Source organism: Aptenodytes forsteri, unplaced genomic scaffold (genome assembly GCF_000699145.1).
Source record: "Aptenodytes forsteri isolate BGI_AS27 unplaced genomic scaffold, ASM69914v1 Scaffold176, whole genome shotgun sequence".
NCBI classification, from domain to species: Eukaryota; Metazoa; Chordata; class Aves; order Sphenisciformes; family Spheniscidae; genus Aptenodytes; species Aptenodytes forsteri.
In genome coordinates, this window is record NW_008794853.1 from 667,092 (window position 1) to 685,551 (window position 18,460).

Consider the following 18,460-nt stretch of genomic DNA (forward strand, 5'->3'; position numbering starts at 1 on the left):
AGGGCGAGCTGCTTTCAAATAATTGTTTGCAGTGCCTGTTAATTTAAAGCAATCTCACCAGCCGCAGCTGTGGGAGGATTATGACCTGGTCACCCATCCAAGGCAAAATGCAATGTAATGTAAGAACAAAAAATCCCTAGCCTATAGTGTTACAATTTGATTTAAAATAAGTGAAATAGTTTAGTAGTGGTAGTAGTATAGCGTGTTATGATAAATGATCTTTAGAAAGCTCTTGGTCTTTTCATATACAGTGCAGACTTGGTAGCAGAACCATATATATAGATAAAAACTACCACAGTGTATGCTTCTTATAGAGGGTCTTGTGTTTGAGAATATTAAAATACTTAATAGATATATAGATATTTAATATAGAATCACAACATGTTTCACGAGTATTATTTTCATTTAACTGCTGAGGGAAACAGAGATACAGAGAAACAGTAATTTTCCAGAAATCTTAAGGGGAATGTGACGGTTGAGAATGTGGTGGTTTGGCAGAGAAAAAAACTAAAATCCTAAGGAGAACCAGGTTTCTCGTTTTACTGGGTTTTGCATTTTTCTTTTGTATTACTAATAAAAATGTTGTTTTTAAAGTATGCACTATACTGATAGATTATGATCCAGCGATACTGTGAACAACCTTTTCTGACTTTTCAGTTGCTGAAAGGGAAGATCAATAGATCCTTGTGTACACAAGTCAAATCTGGTGTTTTGGGAAGGGGTGGAAGAAAACTTCTCTTGTGTTTGTTTTTATTTTATGTTTTACTTAACTTCAGATACTATTCCCCTCACTGAAAGCATGAAGTAGAGAGATTTTGTTTGTAATGCTGGTATCACTCTTCCAATTTTATTAGCTCTTAGTCCGCTGAGATAAAAAATTCCTGGCAAGTAACATCTCGACAGTTTCACTTATTTACTGTATATAATTTATGAGAATACTTTGGCTTTTCTGAAAGAGAGAGATGTGTTTATGGAATGAAATGAAGGATGTCTGAAACCTGAAAAAAATGTGCAAAATGTGCAAAACCAAAAATGTTTTGGTGCAGATCATGCTGTTTCACAATGGTGAATTCATGAAGGTGTGCTCTGTACAGATCCTCGCACCAGGGTGCTTCTTGAAAGATTGTTCACTGCCACGTGAGAGAGGAAAAAACAGAAACGGAGAAGAGGTGGATGATGATGGGTGGGATTAAAGGCTAGCCACACAGTGGACTGCACTATCGAGAGCATTGCAAGCAGGTCAAGGGAGGAGATCATTCCCCTTTGTTCCACGCTGGCGTGTTGTGTCCAGTTTTCTTATGGTGTGGGACATCCCAGCAGAAGACATAACAACAGACCAGGATCCAGTGAATGACCACTACGCAGATGAAGGGCTGGAGCACTTGGTGTACAGGAGGCTAAAGAAATAGGGCTTGTTTAACCTGAAGAAGTGGGGTCAGGTTTCTGTTCTCTGCGGTCATCAGTACTGCAAGGGCAGTTAGGTGCACGGTGGAGCCAGTTTCCTCTCGGAAGTACACTCAGAAGAACAAGGGGGCAGTGGTTACGAGCTGCAACAGCAAACATCCACTTGGACATGAGGAGAAAATTCTTTCCCAGCAAGTGGTTGAGCACTGGAGCATGCTAGAGAGGCTGCAGGAACCCTGTCTTTGCAGATACTCAACATGGGCTTGGGCAAGAGCCTTAGCAGCCTGATCTAACTTTGAAGTTGGCCTTGCTTTGAAGGTGAACTAGATAGCCACCAAAGAGACTTCCCATTTAAATTATTCTGTGCTTGTGTGATCCCAGACGGGCTGAGATGGTGGGTGGTCAGAGGTGACCTCTATTGAGGACCTGATACCCAACCATTTCATAAACAGAGAGCAAGCCCTCTGTATAAGGTGGAGTTGTATGTAGATATGTCCACACAGGTTACAATACTCTTTTTAGGAATTGTAATGACAATTGCATCATCTGATATGTATTAAATTGAAAGGTAGGAGCAGCATATCTGTATTCTGAATGAACAACATTCAGAGTTTACTGATTTTTGGTTACATTAGTATTTAAATACTTGTAGGAGCAAATTTGCACAAGTGCTCTGTACTGCAGCTTACAGTCCTATAAAGGTAATTTATTAATCTCTAACAGAAAATTTACATTTCGAAGGATTAAGTATGGCTGTTAGGCCCTAATTTCATTCTATAAGGAGCTGAGAACCCTTTGCACCCAGCAACACTCAAAATTAAAGGCTCTTCCTGGATTTATTTAACTGCTTGGAGGAGAATTGCTGGGATTGTTAAGTAGTTCAGGGAGGCTAATGCTAGAAAATGGTAAGCTATGCTGAAGATCGCCAATTCTGCCAGATCCATGGCTCTGAGTGCTCACTGAGCAAAACATGGAAATGCAAACAAAGAAAATACTGGAAGACCAGAGCAATTAAAAAAGGTGAACTGATTATGAAACTTTTCTGGAAAAAGGAGGGATAAATGAAGAAGGCTGATACTGCTTTTCCCTGCATATGAATGCAAAATGGATTCCAGCAAAAAGTATTTTAGGCTCTTTCTTTTCTAGTGGAAAAAAGGAATTTGTAGCAACTACATATTTTTAACATAAAACAACATGACAACAAGGCAGGCAATATTTTTAGTTGATGAACATCCAAAGCTCTATATATGAGCTCTATACATACCATGGTCAGCGTAGGAACCCATTCCTGTGCTTTTGAAATTTGGGTTGCAAGACATAAAACGTATTAATGCTTTGAGTTAGGTTGCCTCCAGAAGCAAGCAAACAAACTCTGTTCAGGTTTAGGAAATAGTAAGTTTCTCACCACGCTGAGTGTGTGATTTGACCTTTCTATCTGCAGTCACAAGCTGGACAGTCTTGTTTACGCTTTGGAGAACAATTAAGGATTTTTATTAAGATGATTCTCTAAAAAGTAGACATATTCCACTCTGAAAACAAATCATGGCGTAAGTCCGTCAGGCTCATGATGCCTTGACATGATCTTATGAGCAGATGCAACTGGAATCTACATGCAGTATTGTCATGGAAATTGGAGATGTTTGTTTCAATGTCAGAATAGTGAGTCCTAACTCTCTGCCTGTCATAATTAATTGTTGATTCATAACGTTCATTGTGATAAGCTGTTCCATTTGTCATCAGGACTTACAGTTCTCATAATTATGGCCTTTCCTTCTTAATGAGTGGCACCATTTTTTACTGACAGAGGCACAAGCATTCAAAATAATGTTTTCCAGATTTGTTTTCTTTTGTAAGGAGTAGTAAGAGGTTCCAGACAGACAGTACAATTTACTGTTGGAAACACTCTTGGTGGGTTTAGAGATGTGCAACTATCATTTTCTTAGTCTTGCTGCCAGATGTCTAAGAAGTCTGTTTCCAAATGTTATTATGGTGAAAAACCTGCAGTGAATCAGCAGAATTTCAAACATTGTTCTACCAATATTTGTTTTCTAGCTCTGTTGTGAACTGTGTAAAACTCTTCGAAATAAGACAAAAAGAAGACTAGTGTGTGGAAGTTGAAAAATTAAACATCATTTGGCCACTAGATGGAAACAGAAGCAGCAAGTGTGTGTATGTGTGTGTTAACTATATGTTTTTGCATATTCATCTGACTATTGTAATCTCTTGTCTTCACATGAATATAGAGAGAGTAAATGAAGTAATTTTTAGTATTGCAGTTCAAGTCAAGAATGAACTGGACAGCAGAGTATGGCTGGAGTAGACTAAAAATGCATGAAAGAGAGCTGAAGTAAGAAGAGGAAGGGTAAGAATACCAATATGAGGGAACTCAAACTCAGGGGAGCTCTGTAAAAAATGCTGTATACCATGAAAGCCATATAATGCTGGCTCATCAAGAGGGTCCAAGTCTGTAAGATTGTCTTTTTTTTTCTTTAGAGTTTACCAATTTTGTGTTCCTTTGTAGCAGCAGGGAAGAAATCATCTTGGGTCTTCGAATGTGTCAGGAGTGATTTTCTGTGAGGAAGCCTTGCTTCTGAAAAGCCCTAGAAGTTCTCACCACGTCTTCAAATATTACTGTTTTCATCCAAAGTTGAATCTCTGAACCCCATATTATTAAACCGAAGAACCACTGCCTGCTTAGTTAACAGTTAAGCAGCTGTTCTGCATGGTCCCTACTGAGCCATGGAATCATTCGATCACAGAATAATTTAAATCAGAAGAAAACTCTTCAGGTCTCTAGTCCAACCGTCTGCTGAAAGCAGGGCTGATTTTGAAGTTAGATCAGGTTGCTCAGGGCTTTGACAAGTTTTTAATGTCTCCAATGTTGGAAACTCCACAAATTCTCTGGCAAACCTGTGGCTGTCCTTGACCACCCTCACTGTGGGGAAAAAAACAACCTTTATGTCGAACCAGAATTTCCCTTACAGCAACTTCTGTTGCCTCCACCAGTTCTGAAACTCTCATGATCTCCACAGCTGAAGCTGCTGTAGATCTTTATGTTCCCTACCAGCTCTTTCATAATTGCAGGTCCTGCAAAGCATTACCTTCAGTTGACCTGTCCAGTGTCTGCAGTAAAAAATTGTCACCAAGGGACACAAATTGCCTGGATTTTGAAAGTAAATATTCCATATCTAACGTTTCTGGAGAAATTGTAGGCATCTGTAGCTAGAGATGCTTTAGAAGGTAGATTGACAGTAACACAAGAATGATGGGCACACTTCAACCATGATTCAGCTCATCCTAAAGTAGATGTTCATAAAATGTTACGTGAATTGCACCTGTTTCTCGGCACTGATTGTAAAGGCTGCTGACTGTACTATTGTACATCATGGATATCTAAAATTGAATTAAATGAATCTCACCTTTGCTGGCTGTTACATAGATGACCACATCTTTCTGTTGCTTGTGGATATTGAAATCCATTCTGCAAGTCAGGGTGCAAACTTACTGAATATGATAGATGCTATATTTTGAAGTACCTATCCTTTAGGGGAATGTTGTTGTGGCATTAACAGCACCATATTTACTGATTTAACATTCACAAGAATGTACTTTAATTTAGCACAACACTTTTACTGGCACTAAATACCCTGTTCCTTTGCTCCGAAATGTTTGCAAAGCCTTTTAAATTAATGTAGGTTATAAGGGCTTTCTCATCTGTTGTGCACATTTGCTGACGTGTTGATAACCTTGTCTGCTGTTTCTGTTCCACAGTGACATACTATAATTTTTGGCTGGATTATGCAGCATGAATTTGTTGTTCAGTCTGTGCAAGCCTAGGCAGAGTTTTAACAACTGTTGATAGAAAAGGTCCGTCATGGACAGGTATGTGGAACAATGCCAATCTGACTGGGAGTTCAAAGGAAAGCAAAAGGAATCACTTTCTGGCATCTTGGGAAGAAACCTGAATCTGCACAGATACGCTGGCCTTCTGGAGAAGGTTCACAGGTTCTTTTCTTTCTGTTTTGGTGTATATAAAAATTAATAGAAATGGAGTGGAAAGGTGTTTTTAACTTGCAGGCTTCCTTTCCCTGCCGAAGAGCCTCATTCTCAAACCAGGCTAAATATCCCTCCCTAATTAGTAGCAGATGCAGCAGTACGTGCACAAGCATGTGTCAAGAGGACATTTGGAAACCATAGCAGAAGGTACTGTGCCAGATAGGAAAGGAGTATGTGAAGCTGAAGCAGGGAGTTGTTAGGAGAGTTCAACAGTTGTTTTGTAAAGATAGGGAGGGAAAGGGGACAGCTGTTACGGGTTTTTAGGTAACGCTGCAAATTAAGCACATGACCCCGCTTCTCTCCAGTGGCAGTCTTCATCTGTTATTCAGATAAGTCCGAAATGCACCAGAGTTAGAAGAGACACCTCCATAATTGATCTTCAAAAATATGTTTAAAACCTTTACAGATTTTCCTCCTGTCCCCCAAATCCAGAAGCTTTTTAGCAGTGTAATGTCCACATTTTTATTTTCCATTTTTTTCTCTTGCTACCACATTGTTTTGTAAAAGAGGCAGACCAACTGCAAAGATATTAATGACTGTACCAAGACAGACGGAAAAACTTCCTGCTACAAAGAACGTAGAGGTAGACAGAATTAAAGAGAAAATATTTTTATATCACCTCTTTTAGCAATGCTGCTACTATACTGTTATTATTTTTATTACTTCTAATGATGTTAAAAATACAGTAATAGACAGTATATGTTTAATTGAAATTGTTATTGGGCCCTTAAGTGTACTTGCACCAATCTCAACATACTTAGCCCTTCAATTTCAAATGCATCATAATGCTCATTCTCAGAAGTTTTTTTTTGTTTTGGTGTTTTTTATTATTATTTTAAAATAGTACCACCGATAAATATTTGGAGTTACATTGCAAGGTTTCTGCCATTCTCGCTCAACACCATGGCTACAGTCCTTTATGTACCAGATGGACTGTGATTGACAAATACCGATGTTTTCAGTGCATTTTTTTATCAGCCTTTGTAGGCTAATACAAAATAGTTAAATTTTATTATCTGAAAAAGAGATTAAAAATTTATTTTTAAATATAGTTGGAGAAGTAAGATCAATCTTATGGGTCATGAATGAACATCGGAGTGCAGAGCCTTCGGTGGGCACTTGACCCACAACGGCATGACCCAGGTGGTAGAGTGGCACCTCTGGTGTCATACGCATAAGTAGTATCAAGCAGTATTGGTGCAGCTTTTCTGTCCGCTTCCCCTTCTGAAGTGCTCTGTGGAGGAAACCAGGAAACCTGGCCTTGCATTTCTCCAAACCCACTAACACAGTTTTTGGTGTTAGGAATATGGGAATGAGGTTGGCAGCCCTGCTACTTGCAATGGCAAGCATTGTCAGAAATACATCATTTTTATTCTCCTTTGGGAATATCATAACTGCTGCACATGGTCCCCGCTTTCCCCATTGTTTCTCTGCATAATGAAAAGAGGAGACAGGCTTCACGGGGCAAGGAGAACTCAATTGTGGCCTGACAAATCCATAAAACCCTGTGTGAGGGCCACAAAATAATGCCATAGGATAAAGTAACTGCCCTCACTATGCATGAGAAGTTGTCATCAGTTGCTCTTTCCCAAGGGGGGCTTGGATAATTTGAAGAGTTTCTCTGGAGACACAAGTTGAAACGAACTGACCAGCATTCAGTCACAAGGAGTGTTTCCAGTTTCTAAGTGTAGAAAGTGATTAATGAGGCTTTCTTTTCTGAAATATTTTTCAGAAGTGCATCAAAATAATCTCAGTTCAGAGAAATATGTGGCTTTGCTATAAATGGAATATTTTAACAGAAAGGAATTGCAACTGAAAATTTGTGACCTCTACTTACACCAAACATGCTTTCAGTTATTTCTTTTTAGAGTTACCAAACTCCTCAGGACATTTTCTACCTAATATTTATATTCTTACATAAGCTTTATTTTTTAACCTTATTGTAGAACATGCCTACAGAAACTGCCCTGTACTCTGCTGTAATTACTGCCCAGATGTACGACTTTGCTAGCAATCATTTTCTTTAATGAATCATGAAGGATCCGTAAAATGTATTCATAATATTTATTTTACTGTTGTTAAGTCAGTGTGTTCTTGCAGGATTGTGCAATCTGGAGAGCTTTATAAATACTTACAAATATTGCTGACAAGCTGGAGGCAGTCCAGCAGAGGGCCACTAGGATGGATGGAGGGCGGGAGCATACAGTATACAAGGGGAAGCTGAAGAAACTGGGTTTGTTTTCCAGGAGCTTTTATGGACAAGCCAGTTTCTTCTGAGAGGTGCAGAGAAAATAGCAAGGGGCAATGGTCACAAACTGCAAAAGAAGATGACCCATTTGAGCGTAAGGAAAAAATTCTTCCCCTGTGAATGGAGCAGGTTTTGCCGGAGAGGCCACAGGATCTCTGTCTTTGGTGATGCTCGAAGCAGGACAGGGCAAGGCCCTCAGCAGCCTGATCTAACTTTGAAGATGGCTTTGCTTTTACTATTAGGTTGGACTAGATGACCCCCAGAGGTCCCTCCTAACCTAAATTACTCTGTCGTTCTCATAAATAAATGCATCATAAATAAGCACAACTTCATGTGCTCCTCTGCACTTCCTAGCTCACTGACAATAAAACGACTGTAGGCAGTGTTGCTAACACTTTGTGTGATTACGATTGCCTAAGTCTTCCTACTGAAATGTTCCCAGTTGCCTCTAGCTCACCAGGGAATTGTCTTTTACTGTTTGTGAAAATGTGCTCAGATTTCGGTACTCCCGCAAGAATTCTCAGTTTTGTGTGTGTGCTCAGTAGAAGCTTGCCTGCACTTAGTAACTAAAATCTCCAAAGACCCCGACGTCACAGTTTGCTTAGGCTCTCCTAGCAATTAGGAGAGCATTATCATCATTAGCACTGATGAGCCTGCGTGTGCTGTCGACGGACGATGTCTGAGCACGCTCTGTCCCAGGGCTGCAGAGATGAAGCAGAGCTTCTTTTAGTGGCCACAGACAGCTGCTGCGGGCTGGGATGTGGCCAACCCCTGGAAACAAGAGCAGGAAGCCTGTCTCTTGTGTGCATTCAGTGACCCCCTTGTTGGTGCCAAGGCAGTGGGAAGGAGGGAATAGGTTCAAATTTAGTGGGGATAAGAACTAAACTGGGGGAAAAGGATATGGGCAAGGGTTGTATTTTTGCAGCTGTGTAGACATGAGCTGAAGGAGTCTCAGTGGCCCCATAGATGCCTGTCTGCATTACTTACCTGCTTGCATGCCTTTGGGGTTCTTTCCTGAAGTGACCCTGTCCATATTGCAGGAGAAGCTTCCTGAAAGTATTGAGATTTTGTTTGGATAGTCCTTTGGAATAAGCTTACCTGTGGTGCAATTGGATCCAGCTCTCTTTACAGCCTCTACCTGTGTTATCTGCTGCTGGCTTGTCAACATAATGCAGATATTCTCTAAAGGTGATCTGGCATTGCGTAAATTTGGGGCAGATGAGATAAGAAGCAGCCAGGGTCCATGTCTGCCTGACAACAAGAGATGTGCACTCCTGCATCCAGGGGCATGCTGCAGTGCAGGACAGCAGGTGTGATGGGTATGCAGCCAAGGAGCTAGGTTGGACTGGTTTAAACAGGGTGGAAGAGAAGGCACCTGTACAGCAGCTTGCTGCGTGTTGGAGGACCACTGTGGCAAGCAAAGAAAAGATTAGGGTTGTCTGAACAGAAAAAGTGGGACTGAGCACAAGAGCTTGAAGACTGGATCCTGTCGTAAGGACAAGAAGTCAGAAGCAAATGACAGGTTTGTGATACTGAGACACAAGGGGATCACACCGGCAAAGAAATGCACAGAAAAGCTCTGAATAAGCCCTACAGCCTACTTTCTTCCAGAGCCTGAATTAGAACTGGATTTCTTCGTCTCATCGGTCTGCTGCTTCATACCGAAGAGATGAAAATCTCACTGGCAAAGTGCATGTCCGAGCCAGCTATGGAGCGCCAGCAATTAGGCCTTTCCCATCCAGGCAGTGTTGTTGCAGTTGGCATTCAGGAAGGTTGCCTCATATTTATTACATATTTTCTTCCTATGTACATATGTCTTTTTTCCACTGTGCACTAGAGCTGCAGAAAAAAAACATAAATCTGCTGGTGGCTGAGATTCATCTAGGCACTGCACCAGAAGTGCACCAGTTTGGTCTCATTAGAAGCAACAGATAGCATTTTAAGGCGTTAGAAAGGGAACATTTTATTACATTTCTTTTCTCAATTTAATCTGAACAGGCCTGTAGCATATTTTGCAGAAGGGTCCCATGGGGCAATTGTCTAGGTACAGCCTGTTCAGCATGAGTAAGCATGGTAGAGCCAGTCCCACCCTCTGTTAATTTCATAATGAATTTGTGTCTTTTTTAGTGTGAGTGATAGTACTTAAATTGCTCAGGAGTCACTGTGATCCTTACATTTTTAATTTATAAGCCAGCTTTCTAAAAAGCTGTGGAAATGTTAATGTCTATTCAATGTATCTTTGATGTGAACTTAAAAGATGGTTTTCATAGAAGAAATTGCCATTGTCTGTGTCAACAAGAGGTTTCTCACCAGGATGCCTGTGACAAAAAGTAAATCCATTTATAAATTCTGTAACAAATGGCTAAATGCTGCAACAGCTGCATTATACAAGGCTTTTAGAAAATATGACAAGGATTCTGTGGCAGCAGTTTGGAAGGAGCTTTGCAGTATTTTAGGGACCTGATACCTTTTCATTTGTAATACTTGTGAGCTTCATTTGATGTGTTTATTGTTGCAATCTTTAAACATGCTTTGGTAAGTGCTCACGGTCACATAGCAGAGCTGTAGTTCTCATGGGCCCTTCTGGACTTCAAATTGCAAAACGGAATTCACACAAATGTTCGCCAAAATGTATTTTCTGACTTTTAAGTAGTTGAGTTCTGTTGTCTCAATAGCAAAAGCTCAGTGTTCCCTGTGGAGCAGGCAGCACAATTGTCGGATGCACCCTAATTGTACTACTTCAAGATGCCAAGGTAGATCTCTTCGTAAATGTTTTTGGGGTTGGTTTTTTTTTTCCTGGATTGAGCTGAACTAGCCAGTTTCCACCCTCCCACTTCAGGAGGTTTGCTGGGAACTTTTGGCGCTGAACAGAAAACAGAGCTGCGCCCTGGGATTGCTCCAGGGTCTGTCCCTCGGCAGCAGCCTGCTCTCCTGGGCTTTCAGCAATGGTGCATCGCACGCTCCTGGGCTTTCAGCAATGGTGCATCGCACGCTCCCATGTTCACCCATCAGGGGCAATGTTGAAAATCAACTCAGAATTGCAGTCAAGAAGTGTGGAATATAGAAGAGAAAAGGAAAGAAAAAAAGGGTAGAGGGAAAGCACCTTGAGAAGGAAAAAGGCAGGGAATTCATCAGTGGAAGTAAACAGCTCAGGGAGGGAAAGAGGGGACGAGAAAAGACAAAAAGGAGAAAATGGAAAGTGCAAAAGGGTTTCTGTCACTAGGTTAAGTGATACTATCTGAGATCCTCAGTGCTCTGAAACAGCATGAAAGGGAAGTTGTTCTCTGATCTTCCCATCACATGAATGTTAGTTATTCTCTTTTTGCAAACTGGACCTAAAAAATCCCAACGCTGCCTTTCCTTTGACTCTCACCTTCCTAGGAGCCTGGCACTGAGTGTGCTCAGTTTTCACTGAAATGTATGAAAGTTAATTATGCACTTGGATTAGATTATTCCACTAATCACATTTTCTTACTGGTGTGTCCTTGGCCCTGCCGCACTATCACACACATCGCTCACAAACAATACCACGCATTTGATTCCTCAGAGCTTGAAAATGCGAGGTATTTTTGGCTCTTCTCACAGTTTACAGACTTACAAGCCATGATGGCCCCTTCCCTTTGTTGAGCCCTCCTATTCATCTCTCAAACTGATCGTGGTATATCATCAGTGACTGGATCCCAAAAGCTATGCATCCTCTGCCTTATCTTCATGTGTAGTGTAGAAGTCACAGAGTTAGTGCTGCACGAACTGCTCCACAAGGTTTACGAGGTGGGGGGCGGGGGAAAGACCATAACCTGCAATAAGTAAATCTTGTTCTATCTGTCTCTGGTACAATCTCAGCAGCAGAATAAGCACATGGCAAAAGTTCAGGAAATATTCTGGTCCCTCACTTCTTCAAGTCACTGCTGCTTTTCACAGCTCTGCCTGGGGAGCAAGCTAAAAACCACCATGAATGCTGTATGCATTCTGGTAACTGAGAAATTAATAGGAATTTTCTTCACAAGGTCAGGAATATCAGTCTTATTGGTGCTAAATGACTACATGTTGAAGGGCTTTATTAAGCTTCCTTTCCTTAGTTTGTCGTCCCTTATGACATTCTGCCTTCTTTTATAAAAAAGAGTAAAGAAATTACTTTGCCCATGGACTAAACAGGGGATATAGCTTAGACCGCCTGGTGCTTGGCTACTTTCCCAGACTGGTGCTTATATAGTCACTTGTAAGCGAGCCCGAGAGGTGTCATTTACAGACAGGAGACAGGGTAGGTTCAAGAGAAGAGGAAAGGACTTTACACCTTCCTAAACCGTGAATTTCATGCTATCCTTGCCATACCCCTCTTTCTGAGCTCTCCGTATATACATTATATGTAACTCAGGTTTCCTTGCAGCAGTAAAATGGAATACCAGTTTTTGGCATAGAGATATGAACTGACATGAGCTTGCTGAGTATTTTTTGGCTAAAAGTAGAAGAGAAAGTTTGTATCACATTTGTGTTACATAGCAAGTCTTACTAAGTTTGTCACTTACTGACCAGGGATGACAAAACTAGGCTGACTGATAAAATGAAATCTAATTTATTTTGTAGTAGAAAAAATATTTCAAACCACCATTGTTGATACTGATGTCTACCTTCCTTGCAGGCTTCTCTTTTCAAAAGCATTGTAAAACAGTAATAGCTCTGCCATGGAAGACCTAAAATTCCTTTAGCCTTGTATCCTATCTCCTATATCTTCAATGGTTGCTTACTAAATGCACAGTGAACAGCAGAAGAACGGAGCAAGCACTGAATATTCTGCCTTCCTCTAGTGATGTGTGTCTTGGGAGTGGGGTTGGAGCCAGAGGTGGTGCCTTGATATTTATTACCTTTGAATATTTTTTCCTGTAAAGTTGACAGTTGTCCTCTTGAACATACAGATGTATAAAATTTTAGGATCCTAAATGCCATGTAATAAGGACTTTCACAAATCAACTACAGGTTGTGTGGAGAAATGTGTCCTTTTGTTCCTTTGAACCTGCTACTTACTAGTTGCATTAGCTGCCCCCCCTTTTTTTTTTATTTCAAGAGGCAGTGAATAATCAATCCCAGGTCATCTCTTCTGTTCTTTCTAGTTTTGTAGATCTCCCAGCTAAGCTGTCTCTTTTCCAGAGAGAAAAGAGACTTTCCAGGCTGGAAAGTCCTAGCTTATTTAATCATAAAATAATCTGTTCTTTAGGGTTTTTGATAGCCTTGTCTGAAAATGGTTTAGGATAGGAAATAATTTTCCTTTCAAAAAAGATGTGTATGTGTGTCCATGCATGCATAGGTACACTCCTGCCCATTCACACCATGGTGGTTTCATCCTCGGAGGTTAACTCCGTTGTAGGACTCGCACAGTGCAACTGGGTGAGGGCAGACCAGAGCACGGAGAGCCCCATCGTGCAAATCCACTGCTGTCAAACGTGACAGCAGCTGTTTGGAAGAAGGTTACAGGCTTTCTGCAGTGATAATGGGTAACGGCTCTTTGACTTACCGTTTGCAAGGCAGGATTAGAGATACTTCTTCTTTGTAGCGCTGCTCCTCTAGATGCTTAAGCAACTGATACTTTAATCTGCTCCTCAGTTAACATGGTTTGAAAAGGGCTTGGCACTTTTATGAGAAAAAGGATCCTGATTTGAGCTCAAATATTTGCTGAGTGATTTCTAAAAGAAGAAAACTTGTAAAAACATATTTGATTTATAGTTTGGTGAGACATGCTAGGCACGTTCAGGGGCCAGGTGTAGATTAATCTGTCAGCGTTTTACCACTGTCATAGGAATTTCCAACATGTGCGACCATGTTCTGTGCCCTCAGGACTTAAAAGGGATCACTCCTGGGTTTGGTTTCCCAGCTCAGATAACAGCACAAACATCTCACCAACAGACCGAGACCTACGCTGACCTACAATAGCATTATATAAGCAGTCACTTTAATAAAAGTAATAGATCTATCTGCGCCTCATGTGATAAAATTATGCCCTGTGCAAGGGGCCAGTGCAAATTTAGGTGCAAATTTAGGCACGGTGTGAAGCCCTCCGTGCAAGGGGCCAGTGCAAATTTAGGCACGGTGTGAAGCCCTCAGTATGGTGCATAATGGAGTTGGGGCAGATTTCCACAAGATGATGGTGTGTTCCTAATCGAAAAGCTATTTTCAAAATGAAGAACACCAGAGTAATTAGCATGAGCAAACTGCTTTCTCTAATCTGCTTATGAATAGCTGAACTGTTTCGGATGCAGATTTCCATAAAAGACAGGCACCTGATACTGAGATTGTCACCTCAAGTGAATAAATTATAGCAAAGCATCAAGCAATTGAATACCATATTTTGTAGTGGGATCTGTAAGGAAGACTTAGCAAGTGGCATTGTTAGCTCTGCTACTGATATGTATTTTATTTCAACATGTTTCTGGCATCTTTCTGTTCTGTCACGTGCACACTCTGTCTGCCTGCTCTACTCTTACTACTCTTCCCATCTTCCAACAATTTTTCTCTCTTATGCTAAGATAAGGTCCCAAAAACTACTAAAGTTTTTGAGTTTTGTTTTACAGTTATAACTGCAGTCTCTTGACTGCCATAATTTTCCTTTTTTCTCCTTTGAAATGTTGTGATTTAATTTGGATGCTTACCTCAAGCTTAATCATCTGGAAATGAACCTGGAAATTTTACAAGGTATACATCGGTATTTCCCATGTTCTTTGGTTCCTGGTTTTGTTGGAACAATTTATACTTTGAAATTCATCTTTTTAATGATAATTTGACATTTCCATTTATTCTTCCTGGTAAAACTAAAAAGTATAGTTAAAGAATAAAAAAAAAAGAAAGAATGAAAAAAATACCATCAGTTTTTCAAATTTCAAGCAAAGCAAAGCTGGGTAGTAAGCTTGTATAAAACTTCATGTTATAGTTATTTCCTAAACTGGCTTGCTTATGGCTCTTTAACATACATGTATCTCAGATTTGTTGGAGACAGAATTGCTGGAGCTGATTTTACTGTCAACACAGAGTTGTCATCCAAAATTTCACGCTCATTTAATCAATATAAATTACTCTCCGTAAGTCCATGTGTGGCAAGTGCAAACCACGCAAGGTGATTTCTTTTGTCTTTTATCCTCATTCCTGCTGCTGGAGTCACACCACCAGTTAAGACAAGGGACCAAATGGATTTCTGCTTGAGCCTCTTCCTCCATGCTATGTGCCCCCCCATCATTTTTAAGCTGTGCAGAATCACTGGCACTCAGCTTTAGGCACCTCATAAGGAGCAAGGGTGGTTTTTTGTTTTGTTTTTTCCCCAAAAGAAGTGCTTCATTGCCAGTGAAAGAATTGGGCTCATGTGTGCCTGGCTTCTTGTTCCCAAACCTTCACTGCTGCCTCGCACATGCTGGCACAAGCTTTTTTGCAGTCACATGGGAAGCTGGTTTGAGGAACCGATTTGGCTGGAAAATACTCCATTTTATCCCTCCAGTGTTAGCTGTCAGCTGCTTCCCTTCCCTGGTCCAGCATACCACCTGGTCATACAGGCTCCTGGAGCAGGAGAGAGCGAGCGGCCCGGGAGCCTCCTTCTTCCCGTGGCACGGCCAGCTGTGCCTGCTGCAGGAGTTGACTGAACTGCCATCAAGGAGGAGAGATCAGTATCTCCAGATGGCAGATCAGTATCTTCAGATGGCAGATCAGAGCACCTCAGCTCCTTCCTTAGGGGCATTAATTAAGCTCAGAAGTTAGAAGGCAAGAATCCATGTCTTCACACCCAGAAAGCATGCCAAGGAGCCCAGGGAAAAGAAAAGTCGTAGAGCCCACCCAGAACAAGGAAGGCTTTGGGGCAACACTAGTGGCACGTGTCCATAGCACCCTGGGAAGCGTTCAGTGGGGGGGAGTTCTGACAACACTGTGCTGGGATTGTTAAAGAAGAGATGCCAGGCTTGTTCGTAGAGATAGACAAAACAGATTGCAGCACGGAAAGATTCCCTGTGCTCCCTTGCTTTGATAGTAGCAGGGAACCCACAAAGAGATTATCCAATCTGTAGCTATTGTATATACTATCCCTCCTGCTTAATGTAAATACATTATTTTAGGATGTGATTTGATTTACTGTTTAGGTTTCTTAGCTGTTATCTTGATATGTTTAAGGAAATCCCTGATAGCATTGGATCCGTCGCAGGCAGCCAAGGGACCAAACTGAGCAAGGTCAGTGTAAATGAGGTTCTTGAGAGCTTGACATAATGATAAAACTGCATCAGGCAGTTGTATCAAAACTCATTGCTGGTCCTGTAAGTGTGAAGAAGGGCTTTGTGAGCTGTGGATTGTAATTGCACTGTTAATTTTATGTTTGCATTGCCCAAGAGCAGCAATGTGTCCTCAGAAATCCCTTGCAGAGCCGATCCTGGCCACAAGTGCTGCAGCACAGGGAACGTGGCTCCTGAGTGCTGTCGTCAGGATGGCGACCCTTCACAGCTCAGTCGTCCTCTCTTCTCACAACTGTTGCCGTTTCTCTTCCGCTGTAACATCTGGAGACTTTCACCAAGACAAAGAGTATGAAGAACACATCTCTTTTCTCCAAGTCCTGAAGCCGTAGCATCTCTTGGCTGGCTGGTGAGAAAGGGAGCGGAGAGAGAAGCCGTAAAATACAGAGGGCCTCTGTCTCTGCGGCAGTCCCTTTTGTTTATTATACTACTCTTCTATCTCAGGGAAGAAGGGTGAGCTTAAATAGTATAAGTTAAAGGACGGTTACTGGATAGATCTACTTGAAGATTATTTTTTTTTCTTAAACTAAGCTGATATGTATTTCAGCTCCCTGTTGTTTCAGTAAAGATTAATTTGTTCAAGAGACCTGTGTGATTGCCTGGACACTGTCAGATGTGATCCGTGTTTTTGCTTACCTTTTCAAAAGAAACAGCTCTAAGAGCAGCTGGAGAAAGAAAGATTTTTGCGTTTCTTAAATTACCAACAGCTTTTTCCTATTTTGAAATTAAAATAGTATTATTTGTATTTTTATTGGCTTGGGCCTGACTCTGTGCTGTGCTAGGTCTACACACAGTAGCTAATCATACATCCTAATGCCATATCCTGTGCAGACATAGCAGAAGTTGTTTGCATTTTATTTCTGGAATAACTATCAGAATATGATGGCTCAAGTCATTCAGTATAGTGTTGTCTTGGTCACTGACATAAAGAAGGTGACAGAAACACTGAGGTTCGCCGTAAATTCAAAACTTTGCAGATTTCAATGCTGACTTGAGCCTTAAACAACCCCTGTGCAGTTTGATATTCCCTCTGGAGATTGATCTTTATATGTGGCGCAGTGCTGAGTGTTTCAGGGTAGGTGGAAGCAATCAAGATAGCCTCTCTAGGCATAATTATTTTTCCCAAAGCATAACTGAATTCCCTGCTCTAGCAATACTTTTAGCCCAGCTATAAAAGGAGGGTGCTGGACGTCATAGGAGGGGCCTTGTTCAGAGGTTTCCAATTCAGCTTTGCAGGCCGTGGAGCAAACCCTGAAACACTTGCATCGCTAAAGCCAGCAGGATTGCAAGCTGAAGAAGAATTTGTCCCTAGAGATGCAAATAAGCATCCAAGCTTGAAGTGCTGAGCTCAGCTTTCCTGAGGTTAGTCCAGCACTGTGACCAGCATTCAGCACTAATGAACATCTGCTGAGGAAGGGCTTTTTAGTGGAAAGAGTGTTGTTCTTTTGGTACAGTCTTTACTGCAGTGTTTTAGGAGACAAAGCTATGTTTTTCACAGTATGCAAGGTTCAACGTTAACGGTTGATGTAAACCTGTCTGACTGTTCAGGGTCGTTCTGGCCTTGAAATCAATCATGAAGAGCAAACATATGTGCTTTTATTGATGAGTTCACTTCTTAGACATGCCAGTAAGTACAAGTAGGTCTGAAATGTTGCAACATGCTCTACAGACTGTTTGTTCCCTTTTACCATCTAGTCTTTTTCTACTGTCCTGAGCTTTTTGAGATCTCATCTTTTGCTGTAGCTTCTGCCTTTCTGTTGTGTTTCTTGAATGTCAACCTTCCACAGAAAGATTTTTGCTCTTTCTTTTTATGTGTTTTCATTAAAAAATAATTTTGTAGCTACCCAGAATAGCAAAGATTGAATTTTCTGAAAGAACCAGCATTTGTTTCAGATGAGCATTTTTTTGTCTGTTACTGATAGCTTGTGCATGAGCCTAGGCTGGTTCTTAAGGCAAACGCCAATTTGTGGAGGTTTTACTTTCTGACTTTTTGGAAAACCAGAATAAATATTACCCGTGGCTGTAATACAGAAGAATTGGTGTCACTTATTTCAGTTGAATAACCACATGTGTATATTTGCACATGGGCTTTCTGTTCATAGGCAGGTGTATGTTGCTGAAATCTTACATTCTTGTCTTCTTACGTAGAATTATTTAGTCAATCTCCTGCTATAGCTTCTGGCCTCTCTGACGATCAGTCAAGCACTCAGCCAAGTGTTTGTTTCACCAAGTAAGGCAGCGGGGAGCGCTGGCCTCCCTCACGCCGTTGAGTTTGTGTGAGGCTGTCTCTCGCTGTCTAGACTGGGAAACTGCTTCGAATCTCCTACCCCTGAGATCAGCTTGGCACCGAGCAGCCATTCCTCACTGGCTCAGAAGTGTCCCCTCGCCCTGCTCCGCCGCTCTGTGTGGTGTGAGACGGTAGTAACCGCTGCGCAGAGCTGCGGCGGGGTGTCTGGGGGCAGGCGGCTTTCGGCCAAAGCGGGGGGCGGGGGGGACCCCC

The 18,460-nt window shown here is 41.5% G+C and overlaps 1 protein-coding gene across 1 annotated transcript in view; it reads left to right on the forward strand.

The window, feature by feature from the left end:
- Positions 1-18,460, forward strand: part of GHR (growth hormone receptor) — an 84,184-nt gene that overhangs the window by 38,362 nt on the left and 27,362 nt on the right. The window lies entirely within an intron of this gene.